Genomic DNA, 7,500 nt, shown 5'->3' with positions numbered 1-7,500 from the left:
AATCAACCACCACGCGTCAGGGGAGAAAATAAAACCCTCCTCCTAGACGGCCACTCCAACACTATCCCGCGGGATGTCCCCTCGAAAAAACGAGTAAAGTCCCTTGCAGCGCGGACAAAGGAAAAGCCCGTGGGCTTTATGGGCTTTACCTTCTCTCCCATTAGGAGTGCATTGAGAAACCTCAGAAATAACCCAAGAAAGCTTCTTGGAGAGATTGCTGTCACCCTCACACTGTCTTAAAACAACACTCGTTTGCTTTCCACACGGATTTTAGGCCGCTTTTTACAATTGAACACCCAAATTGCTCCATTTACTCTCACTGCGGCGGGCCTCTGGTACTCCATGGAGTACCAGGACTAGTTCGGCCCGGCGTTCACCCCCCCGAGGAGTACCAGGGCCCAGAGCGGAATACATGGATGTTATCGCCCTGTTACCGAATTATATCGATACCGATGTGCTTTTCACCTCATTGCTGAGTGGATTTATAAACAGGAACACCGAAACAGCTCCTTTCAGCTTCACGGCAGAAACGCCCCTGGTAATCCATGGAGTACCAGGGGAAAGCCTGTAAAATAAGCCCATACACACTTCTAACATGGCCTTTATCACCCTGTTACTGCATTACGATGACACCCATTTGCTTTTGATCTCATTGTCTGCCAACGTACGGAAAAAGCGGGGGGGCATTAAGGGGGGAGAGAGAGAGACATGGAGATTTTCTCAGCCTCTCATTCTTTTTTTTTTTTTTTTTTTAATTGAACATAAATAGTACACGCAAATGTACAAATAAACATGGCAAGGTAGAACTGAATGTCAATGAAACAACCAGGCATGAAGAAGAAAAGGACATAAGGACATTCGTTCTGTATGTAATCAGAAGTTAATAGTGTTAACGGTTTGTGAGAAATTTACATTGCTAGACAAAAAAAGAAATTAAAAGGAAATAATTAAATAAATAGATAGACCAATGAAATTAAAACCGAAAAAAAAAAATGCAAGGGGAATACGACATGTAATTAAGTTGGCGATTCACAAGGAATCTCAGACATCAAACTGTATATTTTTTGTTGTTTATATATAAACATATATAAACAAACATATATTGTTTGTTGTTTATTTTTGGGATATATTGAGGAATATTTAATGGAAAGGAGTCACAATCGCTTTTTGACAATGTCGAAGTGTATAGGTGGCTATAGAATTTAAAGTTTTCATTGGAAATGATAGCCTCATCTGTAATTTCCTTGTTGTTAAGACGGGCTTCCGCTTTGCTCCGCTCCTCCTCTCCTCCGCTCTTCCGCTCCGGGCCCTGGAACTCCCGATCCGCGGGACTTCGGTGAATTCCGGGCCAGTTTTTTTGCTCTTCTGCTCTCCTCCCCTCCTCCGCTTCTTCGCTCCCCCGCTTTGGACCCTGGAACTCTTGAACAGGGCCGGGCTTCTGCCCTCCGCCTCTCCTCTGCTCATCCGCTCCAGGCCCTGGCACTCCCTGTGATCCAGTCATTCGCATGTGCGTGCCCGGAGGTCCGGGAGCTCCACTCAAACGTCCGGGGGGGGTAAGGGTAAGGGGTCCTGTCCCTCTCCCCCCCTCCTCGCCGCCTCTGAGAAGAGAAACATCTCCTCCACTCCTCCGCTCCTCCGCTGCGGAACCAGGTATTACCGATCCGCCGGACTCAGGCGAATTGCAGAAAGGGGTTTTGCCGTCCTCCGCTCCTCCGCTCCTCCGTTTCGGGCCCTGGAACTCCCGAACCGCTGGACACAAGCGAATCACGGTCCGGGCTTCTGCTCTCCTCCGCTCCTCACCTCATCCGCTCCAGGCCCTGGTACTCCGTGTCCGCGGGAACCCCCCCCAACCCACAAAAACAAACTCTCACACACACACAAACACACGCACACACACACACACACACACACACACAAACACACAAACACACACAGACACACCTGAACTCATCATAGCTGTGCTAATAGCATTGGCCGAAACGTTTCCACAACCAAACCAACATTAGCTCATCCACTCATTCACATATGTGTGTGCCCGGAGGTCCGGGAGCTCCAGTCATAAGTCCGGGTGATCTATGTCCGGAGAAGGCTCACATTAGCCGCTCTAAGGGGTCCTGCTGCCCCCCAGCTTCCCGGCCTTTGAGAAGAGACACATAACTCCGCTCTTCCGCTTCTCCGCTATGGGCCCTGGTACTCCCGATCCTCCGAACTCAGGTGAATTGCGTGACGTGCTTCTGCTCTACTATAAGCCCCTACACACTTCGAACACGGCTGTTATCACCCTGTTACTGCATTTCAATGACACCCATTTGCTTTCGATCTCAGTGTCTGCCACCGTACGGAAAAAGCGGGGGGGTGGGGGGTGGGGGGGCATAAGCGCATTCGTGCTGTAAGTAATCAGAAGTTAATAGTGTTAACGGTTTGCGAGAAATTTTTAATGCTAGACAAAAAAAGAAAATTAAAAGGATATAATTAAATAAATAGATAGAAAAATAAAATTAAAAACGAAAAAAAAAAAATTGTGAGGGGAATATAACATGTAATTAAGTTGGCGGTTCACAGGGAATCTCAGACATCAAACTGTTTTTAATTGAACATAAATAGTACACCCAAATATACAAATGTACAAATAAACATAGCAAGGTAGAACTGAATGTCAATGAAACAACCAGGCATGAGGAAGCAACGGACATGAGGACATTTGTTCTGTATGTAATGAGAAGTTAATAGTGTTACAGGTTTGTGAGAAATTTACAGTGCTAGACAAAAAACGAAATTAAAAGGAAATAATTAGATAAATAGATAGACAAATGAAATTAAAACCAAAAAAAAAAAATGCAAGGGGAATACGACATGTAATTAAGTTGGCGATTCACAAGGAATCTCAGACATCAAACTGTATATTTTTTGTTGTTTATATATAAACATATATAAACAAACATATATTGTTTGTTGTTTATTTTTGGGATATATTGAGGAATATTTAATGGAAAGGAGTCACAATCGCTTTTTGACAATGTCGAAGTGTATACGTGGCTATAGAATTTAAAGTTTTCATTAGAAATTATAGCCTCATCTGTAATTTCCTTGTTGTTAAGACGGGCTTAGCTTTGCTCCGCTCCTCCTCTCCTCCGCTCCTCCGCTCTTCCGCTCCGGGCCCTGGAACTCCCGATCCGCGGGACTTCGGTGAATTCCGGGCCAGTTTTTTGCTCTTCTGCTCTCCTCCCCTCCTCCGCTTCTTCGCTCCCCCGCTTTGGACCCTGGAACTCTTGAACAGGGCCGGGCTTCTGCCCTCCGCCTCTCCTCTGCTCATCCGCTCCAGGCCCTGGCACTCCCTGTGATCCAGTCATTCGCATGTGCGTGCCCGGAGGTCCGGGAGCTCCACTCAAACGTCCGGGGGGGATAAGGGTAAGGGGTCCTGCCCCCCCCCCCCCCCTCGCCGCCTCTGAGAAGAGAAACATCTCCTCCACTCCTCCGCTCATCCGCTGCGGAACCAGGTACTACCGATCCGCCGGACTCAGGCGAATTGCAGAAAGGGGTTTTGCTGTCCTCCGCTCCTCCGCTCCTCCGCTCCTCCGTTTCAGGCCCTGGAACTCCCGAACCGCTGGACACAAGCGAATCACGGTCCGGGCTTCTGCTCTCCTCCGCTCCTCACCTCATCCGCTCCAGGCCCTGGTACTCCGTGTCCGCGGGAACCCCCCCCAACCCACAAAAACAAACTCTCACACACACACAAACACACGCACACACACACACACACACACACACACAAACACACAAACACACACAGACACACCTGAACTCATCATCGCTGTGCTGATAGCATTGGCCGAAACGTATCCACAACCAAACCGACATTAGCTCATCCACTCATTCATATATGTGTGTGCCCAGAGGTCCGGGAGCTCCAGTCATAACTCCGGGTGATCTCTGTCCGGAGTAGGCTCACATTAGCCGGTCTAAGGGGTCCTGCTGCCCCCCAGCTTCCCCGCCTTTGAGAAGAGACACATAACTCCGCTCTTCCGCTTCTCCGCTATGGGCCCTGGTACTCCCGATCCTCCGAACTCAGGTGAATTGCGTGACGTGCTTCTGCTCTACTATAAGCCCCTACACACTTCGAACACGGCTGTTATCACCCTGTTACTGCATTTCAATGACACCCATTTGCTTTCGATCTCAGTGTCTGCCTCCGTACGGAAAAAGCGGGATGGGTGGGGGGGCATAAGCGCATTCGTGCTGTAAGTAATCAGAAGTTAATAGTGTTAACGGTTTGCGAGAAATTTTTAATGCTAGACAAAAAAAGAAAATTAAAAGGATATAATTAAATAAATAGATAGAAAAATAAAATTAAAAACGAAAAAAAAAAATTGTGAGGGGAATATAACATGTAATTAAGTTGGCGGTTCACAAGGAATCTCAGACATCAAACTGTTTTTAATTGAACATAAATAGTACACCCAAATATACAGATGTACAAATAAACATAGCAAGGTAGAACTGAATGTCAATGAAACAACCAGGGATGAGGAAGCAACGGACATCAGGACATTTGTTCTGTATGTAATGAGAAGTTAATAGTGTTACAGGTTTGTGAGAAATTTACAGTGCGAGACAAAAAAAGAAATTAAAAGGAAGTAATTAAATCAATAGATAGACAAATAAGAAATTAAAACGAAAAAAAAAAAAAAAAAATTGCAAGGGGAATGTAACATGTAATCAAGTTGTTTTTTTTTTTTTTGTTTTTTTTTTTTTACCAAAAAAAAAAGGAACCTCGGACATGGGTAACTATATTTTTTAGTTTTTGGATTTTTCCATAAGTTTTAAGGATTTTTTTTTTTTTTTTTTATATTTCAAAATCGTTTATGAAGACATTAAAATTTGGGGAGCATTTTTGCATTCTGTTCTTGTGAATGAAGAACTTGGCCAGGCCTAAAAGAACATTGACACAGAGTTCATCTGTTATGTTGCTTATAAGTAAACAGAATGTTATATCATCTTTTGAGAAGGAAACTGGTGACGATGGAATGAGAAGGAGAAAAAATATATGGTCAGTGGTTTCAATGTTGTCTTCACAAAATGTACAAATATTATCTTCAAAATTAAAGCGTACCCTCGATAATTCCTTAGATGGGTAGATGTCAGTCATAATTTTGAAGTGGGTCTCTTTTGCCTTGGGGGTATGGGTAGAGTCAGATACATGGTTCGCAGCGTGGCAATCGATTCCTCATCAAATTTATTTAAAATATCCTTTTTTTTTTTTTTGACGTCCAGGGAATAAGTTTCCTGTGAAACATTTCCTAATAAAGGAGTTGCCGCGCTTTTTGTCCACAATTGAGATTCCCTGGAGTGATAGTCGGGGTAACTGTGGTTGTACGGTTCGGTGCGTCATTATATTTTTGGTCAGGAATACAAATTGTCGAGGCAGTGCGTTTCGTAACTTTAGCAACTCTAATATGGGAGGCTTGAATCTGTGTGTAGTACAGAACTGCTCATTGTCCAGAGGACTGCCAGTGTCATCCATCAAGTCAATTATCGACCATATACCTTTCTCAAAGCATTCCTTGTAAAACAGAGGTTTGTTGCCATGCAGTACATATCGATTGTTCCAAACTATTATACTGTGTGGTGAGAAATTGTGTACGTATATCATTTTCCAGTATAATAATATTTGTTTATGGAACTCTGAACATTTGACAGGAATCTTGTTGATATCCAAGTCAGAGATAAGCAGAAGACTCAGGCCGCCGACTTTGTTGAATAAGTAGTTTGGAGTACAATACCAGAAAGAACGATGAGGTTTGATCCAGGATTTCAACCAGTTCACCTTCAATGTCCCATTCAAGCAGTCCGACTCTATCACTTTCAGCCCTCCTTCACTTGTTTCTTTCACCATATGTGATTTTTCTTAGATGGTGTGGTCTGTTCCTCCAGATAAAGTTGAAATTGATTTGGTTAACAGATTTTACGAGTTGATTTGGAGCAGCATTGGAATACGCTGGGTATATACATCTGGATAAACACATCCATTTTAGTCAAATATATCCGGCCTAATATTGATAAATCTCTCTGGAGCCATATATTAGAATTAAGCTTTACTTTGATTCAGTTTAGATTCAATGTTCCTGGATTGATTTAACGTTTGGTCCTTGGATAGGAAAATGCTCAAGTATTTTATTTCTGATTTCATGGAAACATCGCTGATTTCCTTTAGTGGCGAGTCATGCAGCGCAAGAAGTTTGCATTTCTTTAAGTTTAATGACAATCCTGAAGCCTTGGAGAATGTTTTGGTTGTTTTCGGCACTTATTGGGACTTGATGTTCATTTTTCAAAACTAAGGTTGTGTCATCTGCCAGCAGGCTAATAACAATTTCAGTCCCCAGCACGTCTAACTTTTGGATATCGTTGCTCTTTTCAACATAAACGGCTAGCATTTCGGTAGCAATTATAAATAAATAGGGTGAGATGGGGCAACCTTGGGGGATTCCCACATCAACATGGAAGCTCGGAGTGGTGCCGCTTGGCAGGGTGACACAGCTATGAATATTCTCATAGAGCCCACGGATCACATTCCTGAATATTTAACCAAATCCAAAATGTTCGAGCGTTGCTATGATAAATGGATGTTCGACCGAGTCAAAGGCTTTAGAAAAGTCCAAGAAGGATATGCGGCCATTATCTTCAATGCGATACGCCTCTAAACCCATCGCTCGCCCCGACTCGGGGAATCCTAGAGCCTACTTGCACCCCCGCCCTAACTTAACTCCCTCACTCGTGGAGCTCCCTGAGCTCCACACATCCCGGAGCATCACGCCGACTCATTCACATTTGAATGATTGTCTTTATTTTATGTCCGCTAGATAGAGGCATCCGCACATGCGCATCAGTGGAGCTTCAGGCCGGCTGAGGCATGGACTGAAAATCATAAAGACATGTGTGATGAGCTAAAAGGAAGATAAGCATATTTTTATAATAAATGTAAGAAAGAGAGGGTAATGCAGCCTCAGGGCGGCACTGGCCCGTGTCTCTCCAAGCCTGCCTTTGGGGGGGGGGGGGGGGGGGGGGGGGGGGGGGGGGGGGGGGCACGGAGCAGTGTCTCCCTGTGCCGGTCCCAAGCCCGGATAAATGCAGAGGGTTGCGTCAGGAGGGGCATCCGGCGTAAAACGTTTGCCAAAACCAAACATGCGAGTCAACCATAACTATACCATACCGGATGGGTCGCGGACCGGGTTAACAACGACCGCCATTGGTACTGATGACCTACAGGGTACAAATGGAAATCGGGCTACTGTGGGTCGAAGAACAAGAAGAAGAAGATGAGGAGGAGTGCGTGTTCGGAAGCAGAGAGAGAGGAGGAAAGGAAAGAGCCTGGGACTGAGAGTAGGGACTTTGAATATTGGGACTATGACAGGAAAAGGTAGAGAGTTGATGGACACGATGCAGAGAAGGAAGCTGGATATACTGTGTGTCCGGGAGACCAGGTGGAAGGGTAGTAAGGCTAGA

This window comes from Fistularia commersonii, unplaced genomic scaffold (genome assembly GCF_037954325.1).
Source record: "Fistularia commersonii isolate RoL2024-O1a breed Wild unplaced genomic scaffold, RoL_Fcom_v1.0 HiC_scaffold_87, whole genome shotgun sequence".
In the NCBI taxonomy this organism is placed as follows: Eukaryota; Metazoa; Chordata; class Actinopteri; order Syngnathiformes; family Fistulariidae; genus Fistularia; species Fistularia commersonii.
Note: the sequence above shows the minus strand (reverse complement) of the source record.